At 45.6% G+C, this 13788-nt stretch overlaps 16 non-coding genes across 16 annotated transcripts; 10 read left to right on the top strand and 6 right to left on the bottom strand.

Moving 5' to 3' along the window:
• The first annotated feature begins 273 nt into the window (after positions 1-273).
• Positions 274-367, top strand: trnai-uau (transfer RNA isoleucine (anticodon UAU)). The gene is made up of 2 exons: positions 274-311; positions 332-367. It is a non-coding gene; the product is annotated as a tRNA-Ile (tRNA).
• A 430-nt stretch (positions 368-797) lies between these two features.
• Positions 798-870, bottom strand: trnak-cuu (transfer RNA lysine (anticodon CUU)). Its single transcript has one exon. It is a non-coding gene; the product is annotated as a tRNA-Lys (tRNA).
• Positions 871-1934: 1064 nt separating this feature from the next.
• On the top strand, positions 1935-2028 carry trnai-uau (transfer RNA isoleucine (anticodon UAU)). Its single transcript has 2 exons — positions 1935-1972; positions 1993-2028. It is a non-coding gene; the product is annotated as a tRNA-Ile (tRNA).
• Positions 2029-3296: 1268 nt separating this feature from the next.
• On the top strand, positions 3297-3391 carry trnai-uau (transfer RNA isoleucine (anticodon UAU)). Its single transcript has 2 exons — positions 3297-3334; positions 3356-3391. It is a non-coding gene; the product is annotated as a tRNA-Ile (tRNA).
• A 258-nt stretch (positions 3392-3649) lies between these two features.
• On the bottom strand, positions 3650-3722 carry trnak-cuu (transfer RNA lysine (anticodon CUU)). The gene has a single exon. It is a non-coding gene; the product is annotated as a tRNA-Lys (tRNA).
• Positions 3723-4664: 942 nt separating this feature from the next.
• On the top strand, positions 4665-4758 carry trnai-uau (transfer RNA isoleucine (anticodon UAU)). Its single transcript has 2 exons — positions 4665-4702; positions 4723-4758. It is a non-coding gene; the product is annotated as a tRNA-Ile (tRNA).
• Positions 4759-6153: 1395 nt separating this feature from the next.
• trnai-uau (transfer RNA isoleucine (anticodon UAU)) lies at positions 6154-6247 on the top strand. The gene is made up of 2 exons: positions 6154-6191; positions 6212-6247. It is a non-coding gene; the product is annotated as a tRNA-Ile (tRNA).
• Positions 6248-6541: 294 nt separating this feature from the next.
• trnak-cuu (transfer RNA lysine (anticodon CUU)) lies at positions 6542-6614 on the bottom strand. Its single transcript has one exon. It is a non-coding gene; the product is annotated as a tRNA-Lys (tRNA).
• A 1294-nt stretch (positions 6615-7908) lies between these two features.
• Positions 7909-8002, top strand: trnai-uau (transfer RNA isoleucine (anticodon UAU)). The gene is made up of 2 exons: positions 7909-7946; positions 7967-8002. It is a non-coding gene; the product is annotated as a tRNA-Ile (tRNA).
• A 241-nt stretch (positions 8003-8243) lies between these two features.
• On the bottom strand, positions 8244-8316 carry trnak-cuu (transfer RNA lysine (anticodon CUU)). Its single transcript has one exon. It is a non-coding gene; the product is annotated as a tRNA-Lys (tRNA).
• Positions 8317-9380: 1064 nt separating this feature from the next.
• trnai-uau (transfer RNA isoleucine (anticodon UAU)) lies at positions 9381-9474 on the top strand. The gene is made up of 2 exons: positions 9381-9418; positions 9439-9474. It is a non-coding gene; the product is annotated as a tRNA-Ile (tRNA).
• A 254-nt stretch (positions 9475-9728) lies between these two features.
• On the bottom strand, positions 9729-9801 carry trnak-cuu (transfer RNA lysine (anticodon CUU)). Its single transcript has one exon. It is a non-coding gene; the product is annotated as a tRNA-Lys (tRNA).
• A 1186-nt stretch (positions 9802-10987) lies between these two features.
• trnai-uau (transfer RNA isoleucine (anticodon UAU)) lies at positions 10988-11081 on the top strand. The gene is made up of 2 exons: positions 10988-11025; positions 11046-11081. It is a non-coding gene; the product is annotated as a tRNA-Ile (tRNA).
• A 254-nt stretch (positions 11082-11335) lies between these two features.
• trnak-cuu (transfer RNA lysine (anticodon CUU)) lies at positions 11336-11408 on the bottom strand. The gene has a single exon. It is a non-coding gene; the product is annotated as a tRNA-Lys (tRNA).
• A 1064-nt stretch (positions 11409-12472) lies between these two features.
• trnai-uau (transfer RNA isoleucine (anticodon UAU)) lies at positions 12473-12566 on the top strand. The gene is made up of 2 exons: positions 12473-12510; positions 12531-12566. It is a non-coding gene; the product is annotated as a tRNA-Ile (tRNA).
• Positions 12567-13440: 874 nt separating this feature from the next.
• trnai-uau (transfer RNA isoleucine (anticodon UAU)) lies at positions 13441-13534 on the top strand. Its single transcript has 2 exons — positions 13441-13478; positions 13499-13534. It is a non-coding gene; the product is annotated as a tRNA-Ile (tRNA).
• Positions 13535-13788: the final 254 nt, after the last annotated feature.

The raw sequence follows: 13788 nt of genomic DNA, 5'->3' as shown, positions 1-13788 counted from the left end.
TTCTGCATTACCAGTTTTGCCTGACACATCAGCAATGCAGGGTGGCAAGCCTGCTCAAAAATCCAACCGTTTGGCTGTTCGCAAAGAGAGTTGGTACTTCGGCAGAGAAAATAATCACCCAACGTGGGGCTCTAACCCACGACCCTGAGATTAAGAGTCTCGTGCTCTTCAGACTGAGCTAGCTAGGCACCTCAACGGTAATTTTAACTTGGTCCGAATATCGTACAGCTCCGTTTGTGCAAAATATGGTGATCAGTGACAGTGCTTTGCGTAGCTCCTGTGGCGCAGTCGGTTAGCGCGTGGTACTTATACAGCAGAATGCAGTGAAGCAATGCTGAGTTTGTGAGTTCGAGCCTCACCAGGAGCAAGTGCTTTTCTTGAACCCTCTGACTGTCTATTTCTTGTCCAGAAAAGGTCAATTGTGGTGATCAGTGACAGTGCTTTGCATAGCTCCTATGGCGTAGTTGGTTTGCGCGTGGTACTTATACAGCAGTATGCAGTGAAGCAATGCCAAAGTTGTGAATTTGTACCTGACCAGGAGCAACTGCTTTTCTTGAACCCTCTGACTGTCTATTTCTTGTCCAGAAAAGGATCATTTATTTAATCTATTTCATAAGTAATTGGTATGTCATAGAGATAACAGGTCAGAGTGCAGGCACAGCCACGATTCAAATGCATATTCCTCTGCATTACCAGCTTTGCCTGACACATCAGCAATGCAGGGTGGCAAGCCTGCTCGAAAATCCAAGCGTTTGGCTGTTCGCAAAGTGAGTTTGTACTTCGGCAGAGAAAAAAATCACCCAACGTGGGGCTCGAACCCACGACCCTGAGATTAAGAGTCTCATGCTCTACCGACTGAGCTAGCTAGGTACCTCATCAGTCATTTTGACTTGGTCCGAATATCGTACAGCTCCGTTTGTGCAAAATATGGTGATTAGTGAAGGTGTTGTTGATGGATCCTAGGTTGCAATCTGTTAGCGTGTTGTACTTATACAGCAGTATACAGCAATTAGATGACAAGGTTGTGCGTTCAAGATCCACCAGGAGCAAGTATTCCTCTTGAACCCTCTCCCTGTCTATTTCTTGTCCAGAAAAGGAGCATTTTAATTCAATACACTTAGGAGGATGTTTCATAATTAATTGGTATGTTATTGAGATAACAGGTCAGAGTGCAGGCACAGCTAGGATTCAAATCCATAGTCTTCTCTATCACCAGCAATGCCAGACACGTCAGCAATGCAGGGTGGCAAGTCTGCTCGAAAGTCCATGTGAACGGCTGTTTGCAAATTTAGTTGGTGCTTCGGCTCAGACAAGTATCAGCCCATTTGTGGTATCGACCCTACGATTCTGAGATTAAGAGGCTCATGCTCAAACGCCTGAGCTTGCCAGGCAGGTCAATTATGGTGATCAGTGACAGTGCTTTGCATAGCTCCTATGGCGCAGTTGGTTTGCGCGTGGTTCTTATACAGCAGTATGCAGTGAAGCAATGCCAAAGTTGTGAATTCGTACCTGACCAGGAGCAACTGCTTTTCTTGAACCCTCTGACTGTCTATTTCTTGTCCAGAAAAGGATCATTTATTTAATCTATTTCATAAGTAATTGGTATGTCGTTGAGATAAAAGGTCAGAGTGCAGGCAGAGCTACGATTCAAATGCATAGTCTTCTGCATTACCAGTTTTGCCTGACACATCAGCAATGCAGGGTGGCAAGCCTGCTCAAAAATCCAACCGTTTGGCTGTTCGCAAAGAGAGTTGGTACTTCGGCAGAGAAAATAATCACCCAACGTGGGGCTCTAACCCACGACCCTGAGATTAAGAGTCTCGTGCTCTTCCGACTGAGCTAGCTAGGCACCTCAACGGTAATTTTAACTTGGTCCGAATATCGTACAGCTCCGTTTGTGCAAAATATGGTGATCGGTGACAGTGCTTTGCGTAGCTCCTGTGGCGCAGTCGGTTAGCGCGTGGTACTTATACAGCAGTATGCAGTGAAGCAATGCCGAGGTTGTGAGTTCGAGCCTCACCAGGAGCAAGTGCTTTTCTTGAACCCTCTGACTGTCTATTTCTTGTCCAGAAAAGGATCATTTATTCAGTCTATTTCATAAGTAATTGGTATGTCATAGAGATAACAGGTCAGAGTGCAGGCACAGCTACGATTCAAATGCATATTCCTCTGCATTACCAGCTTTGCCTGACACATCAGCAATGCAGGGTGGCAAGCCTGCTCGAAAATCCAAGCGTTTGGCTGTTCGCAAAGTGAGTTTGTACTTCGGCAGAGAAAAAAATCACCCAACGCTGGGCTCGAACCCACGACCCTGAGATTAAGTGTCTCATGCTCTACCGACTGAGCTAGCTAGGTACCTCATCCGTCATTTTGACTTGGTCCCAATATCGTACAGCTCCTTTGGTGCAAAATATGGTGATTAGTGAAGGTGTTGTTGATGGATCCTATGGTGCAATCTGTTAGCGTGTTGTACTTATACAGCAGTATACAGCAATTAGATGACAAGGTTGTGCGTTCAAGATCCACCAGGAGCAAGTATTCCTCTTGAACCCTCTCCCATAGTCTTCTCTATCACCAGCAATGCCAGACACGTCAGCAATGTAGGGTGGCAAGTCTGCTCGAAAGTCCATGTGAATGGCTGTTTGCAAATTTAGTTGGTGCTTCGGCTCAGACAAGTATCAGCCCATTTGTGGTATTGACCCTACGATTCTGAGATTAAGAGGCTCATGCTCAAACGCCTGAGCTTGCCAGGCAGGTCAATTGTGGTGATCAGTGACAGTGCTTTGCATAGCTCCTATGGCGCAGTTGGTTTGCGCGTGGTACTTATACAGCAGTATGCAGTGAAGCAATGCCAAAGTTGTGAATTCGTACCTGACCAGGAGCAACTGCTTTTCTTGAACCCTCTGACTGTCTATTTCTTGTCCAGAAAAGGATCATTTATTTAATCTATTTCATAAGTAATTGGTATGTCGTTGAGATAAAAGGTCAGAGTGCAGGCAGAGCTACGATTCAAATGCATAGTCTTCTGCATTACCAGTTTTGCCTGACACATCAGCAATGCAGGGTGGCAAGCCTGCTCAAAAATCCAACCGTTTGGCTGTTCGCAAAGAGAGTTGGTACTTCGGCAGAGAAAATAATCACCCAACGTGGGGCTCTAACCCACGACCCTGAGATTAAGAGTCTCGTGCTCTTCCGACTGAGCTAGCTAGGCACCTCAACGGTAATTTTAACTTGGTCCGAATATCGTACAGCTCCGTTTGTGCAAAATATGGTGATCAGTGACAGTGCTTTGCGTAGCTCCTGTGGCGCAGTCGGTTAGTGCGTGGTGCTTATACAGCAGTATGCACATGAAGCAATGCCGAGGTTGTGAGTTCGAGCCTCACCAGGAGCAAGTGCTTTTCTTGAACCCTCTGACTGTCTATTTCTTGTCCAGAAAAGGATCATTTATTCAATCTATTTCATAAGTAATTGGTATGTCATAGAGATAACAGGTCAGAGTGCAGGCACAGCTACGATTCAAATGCATATTCCTCTGCATTACCAGCTTTGCCTGACACATCAGCAATGCAGGGTGGCAAGCAAGCCTGCTCGAAAATCCAAGCGTTTGGCTGTTCGCAAAGTGAGTTTGTACTTCGGCAGAGAAAAAAATCACCCAACGTGGGGCTCGAACCCACGACCCTGAGATTAAGAGTCTCATGCTCTACCGACTGAGCTAGCTAGGTACCTCATCCGTCATTTTGACTTGGTCCGAATATCGTACAGCTCCGTTTGTGCAAAATATGGTGATTAGTGAAGGTGTTGTTGATGGATCCTATGGTGCAATCTGTTAGCGTGTTGTACTTATACAGCAGTATACAGCAATTAGATGACAAGGTTGTGCGTTCAAGATCCACCAGGAGCAAGTATTCCTCTTGAACCCTCTCCCATAGTCTTCTCTATCACCAGCAATGCCAGACACGTCAGCAATGTAGGGTGGCAAGTCTGCTCGAAAGTCCATGTGAATGGCTGTTTGCAAATTTAGTTGGTGCTTCGGCTCAGACAAGTATCAGCCCATTTGTGGTATTGACCCTACGATTCTGAGATTAAGAGGCTCATGCTCAAACGCCTGAGCTTGCCAGGCAGGTCAATTGTGGTGATCAGTGACAGTGCTTTGCATAGCTCCTATGGCGCAGTTGGTTTGCGCGTGGTACTTATACAGCAGTATGCAGTGAAGCAATGCCAAAGTTGTGAATTCGTACCTGACGAGGAGCAACTGCTTTTCTTGAACCCTCTGACTGTCTATTTCTTGTCCAGAAAAAGGATCATTTATTTAATCTATTTCATAAGTAATTGGTATGTCGTTGAGATAAAAGGTCAGAGTGCAGGCAGAGCTACGATTCAAATGCATAGTCTTCTGCATTACCAGTTTTGCCTGACACATCAGCAATGCAGGGTGGCAAGCCTGCTCAAAAATCCAACCGTTTGGCTGTTCGCAAAGAGAGTTGGTACTTCGGCAGAGAAAATAATCACCCAACGTGGGGCTCTAACCCACGACCCTGAGATTAAGAGTATCGTGCTCTTCCGACTGAGCTAGCTAGGCACCTCAACGGTCATTTTAAATTGGTCCGAATATCGTACAGCTCCGTTTGTGCAAAATATGGTGATCAGTGACAGTGCTTTGCGTAGCTCCTGTGGCGCAGTCGGTTAGCGCGTGGTACTTATACAGCAGTATGCAGTGAAGCAATGCCGAGGTTGTGAGTTCGAGCCTCACCAGGAGCAAGTGCTTTTCTTGAACCCTCTGACTGTCTATTTCTTGTCCAGAAAACGATCATTTATTCAATCTATTTCATAAGTAATTGGTATGTCATAGAGATAACAGGTCAGAGTGCAGGCACAGCTACGATTCAAATGCATATTCCTCTGCATTACCAGCTTTGCCTGACACATCAGCAATGCAGGGTGGCAAGCAAGCCTGCTCGAAAATCCAAGCTTTTGGCTGTTCGCAAAGTGAGTTTGTACTTCGGCAGAGAAAAAAATCCCCCAACGTGGGGCTCGAACCCACGACCCTGAGATTAAGAGTCTCATGCTCTACCGACTGAGCTAGCTAGGAACCTCATCTGTCATTTTGACTTGGTCCGAATATCGTACAGCTCCGTTTGTGCAAAATATGGTGATTAGTGAAGGTGTTGTTGATGGATCCTATGGTGCAATCTGTTAGCGTGTTGTACTTATACAGCAGTATACAGCAATTAGATGACAAGGTTGTGCGTTCAAGATCCACCAGGAGCAAGTATTCCTCTTGAACCCTCTCCCTGTCTATTTCTTGTCCAGAAAAGGAGCATTTTAATTCAATACACTTAGGAGGATGTTTCATAATTAATTGGTATGTTATTGAGATAACAGGTCAGAGTGCAGGCACAGCTAGGATTCAAATCCATAGTCTTCTCTATCACCAGCAATGCCAGACACGTCAGCAATGCAGGGTGGCAAGTCTGCTCGAAAGTCCATGTGAACGGCTGTTTGCAAATTTAGTTGGTGCTTCGGCTCAGACAAGTATCAGCCCATTTGTGGTATCGACCCTACGATTCTGAGATTAAGAGGCTCATGCTCAAACGCCTGAGCTTGCCAGGCAGGTCAATTGTGGTGATCAGTGACAGTGCTTTGCATAGCTCCTATGGCGCAGTTGGTTTGCGCGTGGTACTTATACAGCAGTATGCAGTGAAGCAATGCCAAAGTTGTGAATTCGTACCTGACCAGGAGCAACTGCTTTTCTTGAACCCTCTGACTGTCTATTTCTTGTCCAGAAAAGGATCATTTATTTAATCTATTTCATAAGTAATTGGTATGTCGTTGAGATAAAAGGTCAGAGTGCAGGCAGAGCTACGATTCAAATGCATAGTCTTCTGCATTACCAGTTTTGCCTGACACATCAGCAATGCAGGGTGGCAAGCCTGCTCAAAAATCCAACCGTTTGGCTGTTCGCAAAGAGAGTTGGTACTTCGGCAGAGAAAATAATCACCCAACGTGGGGCTCTAACCCACGACCCTGAGATTAAGAGTCTCGTGCTCTTCCGACTGAGCTAGCTAGGCACCTCAACGGTAATTTTAACTTGGTCCGAATATCGTACAGCTCGGGTTGGGCAAAATATGGTGATCAGTGACAGTGCTTTGCGTAGCTCCTGTGGCGCAGTCGGTTAGCGCGTGGTGCTTATACAGCAGTATGCAGTGAAGCAATGCCGAGGTTGTGAGTTCGAGCCTCACCAGGAGCAAGTGCTTTTCTTGAACCGTCTATTTCTTGTCCAGAAAAGGATCATTTATTCAATCTATTTCATAAGTAATTGGTATGTCACAGAGATAACAGGTCAGAGTGCAGGCACAGCTACGATTCAAATGCATATTCCTCTGCATTACCAGAGTGCAGGCACAGCTACGATTCAAATGCATATTCCTCTGCATTACCAGCTTTGCCTGACACATCAGCAATGCAGGGTGGCAAGCCTGCTCGAAAATCCAAGCGTTTGGCTGTTCGCAAAGTGAGTTTGTACTTCGGCAGAGAAAAAAATCACCCAACGTGGGGCTCGAACCCACGACCCTGAGATTAAGAGTCTCATGCTCTACCGACTGAGCTAGCTAGGTACCTCATCCGTCATTTTGACTTGGTCCGAATATCGTACAGCTCCGTTTGTGCAAAATATGGTGATTAGTGAAGGTGTTGTTGATGGATCCTATGGTGCAATCTGTTAGCGTGTTGTACTTATACAGCAGTATACAGCAATTAGATGACAAGGTTGTGCGTTCAAGATCCACCAGGAGCAAGTATTCCTCTTGAACCCTCTCCCTGTCTATTTCTTGTCCAGAAAAGGAGCATTTTAATTCAATACACTTAGGAGGATGTTTCATAATTAATTGGTATGTTATTGAGATAACAGGTCAGAGTGCAGGCACAGCTAGGATTCAAATCCATAGTCTTCTCTATCACCAGCAATGCCAGACACGTCAGCAATGCAGGGTGGCAAGTCTGCTCGAAAGTCCATGTGAACGGCTGTTTGCAAATTTAGTTGGTGCTTCGGCTCAGACAAGTATCAGCCCATTTGTGGTATCGACCCTACGATTCTGAGATTAAGAGGCTCATGCTCAAACGCCTGAGCTTGCCAGGCAGGTCAATTGTGGTGATCAGTGACAGTGCTTTGCATAGCTCCTATGGCGCAGTTGGTTTGCGCGTGGTACTTATACAGCAGTATGCAGTGAAGCAATGCCAAAGTTGTGAATTCGTACCTGACCAGGAGCAACTGCTTTTCTTGAACCCTCTGACTGTCTATTTCTTGTCCAGAAAAGGATAATTTATTTAATCTATTTCATAAGTAATTGGTATGTCGTTGAGATAAAAGGTCAGAGTGCAGGCAGAGCTACGATTCAAATGCATAGTCTTCTGCATTACCAGTTTTGCCTGACACATCAGCAATGCAGGGTGGCAAGCCTGCTCAAAAATCCAACCGTTTGGCTGTTCGCAAAGAGAGTTGGTACTTCGGCAGAGAAAATAATCACCCAACGTGGGGCTCTAACCCACGACCCTGAGATTAAGAGTCTCGTGCTCTTCCGACTGAGCTAGCTAGGCACCTCAACGGTAATTTTAACTTGGTCCGAATATCGTACAGCTCGGGTTGGGCAAAATATGGTGATCAGTGACAGTGCTTTGCGTAGCTCCTGTGGCGCAGTCGGTTAGCGCGTGGTGCTTATACAGCAGTATGCAGTGAAGCAATGCCGAGGTTGTGAAGCCTCACCAGGAGCAAGTGCTTTTCTTGAACCGTTATTTCTTGTCCAGAAAAGGATCATTTATTCAATCTATTTCATAAGTAATTGGTATGTCACAGAGATAACAGTACAGCTCGGGTTGGGCAAAATATGGTGATCAGTGACAGTGCTTTGCGTAGCTCCTGTGGCGCAGTCGGTTAGCGCGTGGTGCTTATACAGCAGTATGCAGTGAAGCAATGCCGAGGTTGTGAGTTCGAGCCTCACCAGGAGCAAGTGCTTTTCTTGAACCGTTATTTCTTGTCCAGAAAAGGATCATTTATTCAATCTATTTCATAAGTAATTGGTATGTCATTACAGCTACGATTCAGCAGGCACAGCTACGATTCAAATGCATATTCCTCTGCATTACCAGCTTTGCCTGACACATCAGCAATGCAGGGTGGCAAGCCTGCTCGAAAATCCAAGCGTTTGGCTGTTCGCAAAGTGAGTTTGTACTTCGGCAGAGAAAAAAATCACCCAACGTGGGGCTCGAACCCACGACCCTGAGATTAAGAGTCTCATGCTCTACCGACTGAGCTAGCTAGGTACCTCATCCGTCATTTTGACTTGGTCCGAATATCGTACAGCTCCGTTTGTGCAAAATATGGTGATTAGTGAAGGTGTTGTTGATGGATCCTATGGTGCAATCTGTTAGCGTGTTGTACTTATACAGCAGTATACAGCAATTAGATGACAAGGTTGTGCGTTCAAGATCCACCAGGAGCAAGTATTCCTCTTGAACCCTCTCCCTGTCTATTTCTTGTCCAGAAAAGGAGCATTTTAATTCAATACACTTAGGAGGATGTTTCATAATTAATTGGTATGTTATTGAGATAACAGGTCAGAGTGCAGGCACAGCTAGGATTCAAATCCATAGTCTTCTCTATCACCAGCAATGCCAGACACGTCAGCAATGCAGGGTGGCAAGTCTGCTCGAAAGTCCATGTGAACGGCTGTTTGCAAATTTAGTTGGTGCTTCGGCTCAGACAAGTATCAGCCCATTTGTGGTATTGACCCTACGATTCTGAGATTAAGAGGCTCATGCTCAAACGCCTGAGCTTGCCAGGCAGGTCAATTGTGGTGATCAGTGACAGTGCTTTGCATAGCTCCTATGGCGCAGTTGGTTTGCGCGTGGTACTTATACAGCAGTATGCAGTGAAGCAATGCCAAAGTTGTGAATTCGTACCTGACGAGGAGCAACTGCTTTTCTTGAACCCTCTGACTGTCTATTTCTTGTCCAGAAAAGGATCATTTATTTAATCTATTTCATAAGTAATTGGTATGTCGTTGAGATAAAAGGTCAGAGTGCAGGCAGAGCTACGATTCAAATGCATAGTCTTCTGCATTACCAGTTTTGCCTGACACATCAGCAATGCAGGGTGGCAAGCCTGCTCAAAAATCCAACCGTTTGGCTGTTCGCAAAGAGAGTTGGTACTTCGGCAGAGAAAATAATCACCCAACGTGGGGCTCTAACCCACGACCCTGAGATTAAGAGTCTCGTGCTCTTCCGACTGAGCTAGCTAGGCACCTCAACGGTAATTTTAACTTGGTCTGAATATCGTACAGCTCCGTTTGTGCAAAATATGGTGATCAGTGACAGTGCTTTGTGTAGCTCCTGTGGCGCAGTCGGTTAGCGCGTGGTACTTATACAGCAGTATGCAGTGAAGCAATGCCGAGGTTGTGAGTTCGAGCCTCACCAGGAGCAAGTGCTTTTCTTGAACCCTCTGACTGTCTATATCTTGTCCAGAAAAGGATCATTTATTCAATCTATTTCATAAGTAATTGGTATGTCATAGAGATAACAGGTCAGAGTGCAGGCACAGCTACGATTCAAATGCATATTCCTCTGCATTACCAGCTTTGCCTGACACATCAGCAATGCAGGGTGGCAAGCCTGCTCGAAAATCCAAGCGTTTGGCTGTTCGCAAAGTGAGTTTGTACTTCGGCAGAGAAAAAAATCACCCAACGTGGGGCTCGAACCCACGACCCTGAGATTAAGAGTCTCATGCTCTACCGACTGAGCTAGCTAGGTACCTCATCCGTCATTTTGACTTGGTCCGAATATCGTACAGCTCCGTTTGTGCAAAATATGGTGATTAGTGAAGGTGTTGTTGATGGATCCTATGGTGCAATCTGTTAGCGTGTTGTACTTATACAGCAGTATACAGCAATTAGATGACAAGGTTGTGCGTTCAAGATCCACCAGGAGCAAGTATTCCTCTTGAACCCTCTCCCTGTCTATTTCTTGTCCAGAAAAGGAGCATTTTAATTCAATACACTTAGGAGGATGTTTCATAATTAATTGGTATGTTATTGAGATAACAGGTCAGAGTGCAGGCACAGCTAGGATTCAAATCCATAGTCTTCTCTATCACCAGCAATGCCAGACACGTCAGCAATGCAGGGTGGCAAGTCTGCTCGAAAGTCCATGTGAACGGCTGTTTGCAAATTTAGTTGGTGCTTCGGCTCAGACAAGTATCAGCCCATTTGTGGTATCGACCCTACGATTCTGAGATTAAGAGGCTCATGCTCAAACGCCTGAGCTTGCCAGGCAGGTCAATTGTGGTGATCAGTGACAGTGCTTTGCATAGCTCCTATGGCGCAGTTGGTTTGCGCGTGGTACTTATACAGCAGTATGCAGTGAAGCAATGCCAAAGTTGTGAATTCGTACCTGACCAGGAGCAACTGCTTTTCTTGAACCCTCTGACTGTCTATTTCTTGTCTCATTTATTTAATCTATTTCATAAGTGATTGGTATGTCGTTGAGATAAAAGGTCAGAGTGCAGGCAGAGCTCGATTCAAATGCATAGTCTTCTGCATTACCAGTTTTGCTTGAGTTGGTTTGCGCGTGGTACTTAAAAGGATCATTTATTTAATCTATCTTGTCATAAGCGTTGAGATAAAAGGTCAGAGTGCAGGCAGAGCTACGATTCAAATGCATAGTCTTCTGCATTACCAGTTTTGCCTGACACATCAGCAATGCAGGGTGGCAAGCCTGCTCAAAAATCCAACCGTTTGGCTGTTCGCAAAGAGAGTTGGTACTTCGGCAGAGAAAATAATCACCCAACGTGGGGCTCTAACCCACGACCCTGAGATTAAGAGTCTCGTGCTCTTCCGACTGAGCTAGCTAGGCACTTCAACGGTAATTTTAACTTGGTCCGAATATCGTACAGCTCCGTTTGTGCAAAATATGGTGATCAGTGACAGTGCTTTGTGTAGCTCCTGTGGCGCAGTCGGTTAGCGCGTGGTACTTATACAGCAGTATGCAGTGAAGCAATGCCGAGGTTGTGAGTTCGAGCCTCACCAGGAGCAAGTGCTTTTCTTGAACCCTCTGACTGTCTATTTCTTGTCCAGAAAAGGATCATTTATTCAATCTATTTCATAAGTAATTGGTATGTCATAGAGATAACAGGTCAGAGTGCAGGCACAGCTACGATTCAAATGCATATTCCTCTGCATTACCAGCTTTGCCTGACACATCAGCAATGCAGGGTGGCAAGCCTGCTCGAAAATCCAAGCGTTTGGCTGTTCGCAAAGTGAGTTTGTACTTCGGCAGAGAAAAAAATCACCCAACGTGGGGCTCGAACCCACGACCCTGAGATTAAGAGTCTCATGCTCTACCGACTGAGCTAGCTAGGTACCTCATCCGTCATTTTGACTTGGTCCGAATATCGTACAGCTCCGTTTGTGCAAAATATGGTGATTAGTGAAGGTGTTGTTGATGGATCCTATGGTGCAATCTGTTAGCGTGTTGTACTTATAGAGCAGTATACAGCAATTAGATGACAAGGTTGTGCGTTCAAGATCCACCAGGAGCAAGTATTCCTCTTGAACCCTCTCCCTGTCTATTTCTTGTCCAGAAAAGGAGCATTTTAATTCAATACACTTAGGAGGATGTTTCATAATTAATTGGTATGTTATTGAGATAACAGGTCAGAGTGCAGGCACAGCTAGGATTCAAATCCATAGTCTTCTCTATCACCAGCAATGCCAGACACGTCAGCAATGCAGGGTGGCAAGTCTGCTCGAAAGTCCATGTGAACGGCTGTTTGCAAATTTAGTTGGTGCTTCGGCTCAGACAAGTATCAGCCCATTTGTGGTATCGACCCTACGATTCTGAAATTAAGAGGCTCATGCTCAAACGCCTGAGCTTGCCAGGCAGGTCAATTGTGGTGATCAGTGACAGTGCTTTGCATAGCTCCTATGGCGCAGTTGGTTTGCGCGTGGTACTTATACAGCAGTATGCAGTGAAGCAATGCCAAAGTTGTGAATTCGTACCTGACCAGGAGCAACTGCTTTTCTTGAACCCTCTGACTGTCTATTTCTTGTCCAGAAAAGGATCATTTATTTAATCTATTTCATAAGTAATTGGAATGTCGTTGAGATAAAAGGTCAGAGTGCAGGCAGAGCTACGATTCAAATGCATAGTCTTCTGCATTACCAGTTTTGCCTGACACATCAGCAATGCAGGGTGGCAAGCCTGCTCAAAAATCCAACCGTTTGGCTGTTCGCAAAGAGAGTTGGTACTTCGGCAGAGAAAATAATCACCCAACGTGGGGCTCTAACCCACGACCCTGAGATTAAGAGTCTCGTGCTCTTCCGACTGAGCTAGCTAGGCACCTCAACGGTAATTTTAACTTGGTCCGAATATCGTACAGCTCCGTTTGTGCAAAATATGGTGATCAGTGACAGTGCTTTGCGTAGCTCCTGTGGCGCAGTCGGTTAGCGCGTGGTACTTATACAGCAGTATGCAGTGAAGCAATGCCGAGGTTGTGAGTTCGAGCCTCACCAGGAGCAAGTGCTTTTCTTGAACCCTCTGACTGTCTATTTCTTGTCCAGAAAAGGATCATTTATTCAATCTATTTCATAAGCAAGTCTTCTGCATTACCAGTTTTGCCTGACACATCAGCAATGCACGGTGGCAAGCCTGCTCAAAAATCCAACCGTTTGGCTGTTCGCAAAGAGAGTTGGTACTTCGGCAGAGAAAATAATCACCCAACGTGGGGCTCTAACCCAGGACCCTGAGATAAAGAGTCTAGTGCTCTTCCGACTGAGCTAGCTAGGTACCTCATCAGTCATTTTGACTTGGTCCGAATATCGTACAGCTCCGTTTGTGCAAAATATGGTGATTAGTGAAGGTCTTGTTGATGGATCCTATGGTGCAATCTGTTAGCGTGTTGTACTTATACAGCAGTATACAGCAATTAGATGACAAGGTTGTGCGTTCAAGATCCACCAGGAGCAAGTATTCCTCTTGAACCCTCTCCCTGTCTATTTCTTGTCCAGAAAAGGAGCATTTTAATTCAATACACTTAGGAGGACGTTTCATAATGAATTGGTATGTTATTGAGATAACAGGTCAGAGTGCAGGCACAGCTAGTATTCAAATCCATAGTCTTCTCTATCACCAGCTATGCCAGACACGTCAGCAATGCAGGGTGGCAAGCCTGCTCGAAAGTCCAGGTGAATGGCTGTTTGCAAAGTGAGTTGGTGCTTCGGCTCAGAAAAGAATCAGCCCATTTGTGGTATCGACCCTACGATTCTGAGATTAAGAGGCTCATGCTCAAACGCCTGAGCTTGCCAGGCAGGTCAATTGTAGTACTGACTTGGACTGAATATCGTACAGCTATGTTTGTGCAAAATATGGTGATCAGTGACAGTGCTTTGCATAGCTCCTGTGGCGCAGTCGGTTAGCGCATGGTTCTTATACGGCAGTATGCAGTGAAGCAATGCCGAGGTTGTGAGTTCGAGCCACACCAGGAGCAAGTGCTTTTCTTGAACCCTCTGACCCTCTATTTCTTGTCCAGAAAAGGATAATTTATTCGATCTATTTCAGAAGTAATTGGTATGTCATAGAGATAACAGATGAGAGTGCAGGCACAGCTACGATTCAAATGCATATTCCTCTGCATTACCAGCTTTGCCTGACACATCAGCAATGCGTTTGGCTGTTCGCAAAGTGAGTTTGTACTAAGGCAGAGAAAAAAATCACCCAACGTGGGGCTCGAACCCACGACCC

This window comes from Oncorhynchus clarkii, chromosome 17 (assembly GCF_045791955.1).
Source record: "Oncorhynchus clarkii lewisi isolate Uvic-CL-2024 chromosome 17, UVic_Ocla_1.0, whole genome shotgun sequence".
NCBI classification, from domain to species: Eukaryota; Metazoa; Chordata; class Actinopteri; order Salmoniformes; family Salmonidae; genus Oncorhynchus; species Oncorhynchus clarkii.
The sequence above is the reverse complement of the archived record's forward strand: the minus strand, read 5'-3'. Positions and strand labels throughout refer to the sequence as shown.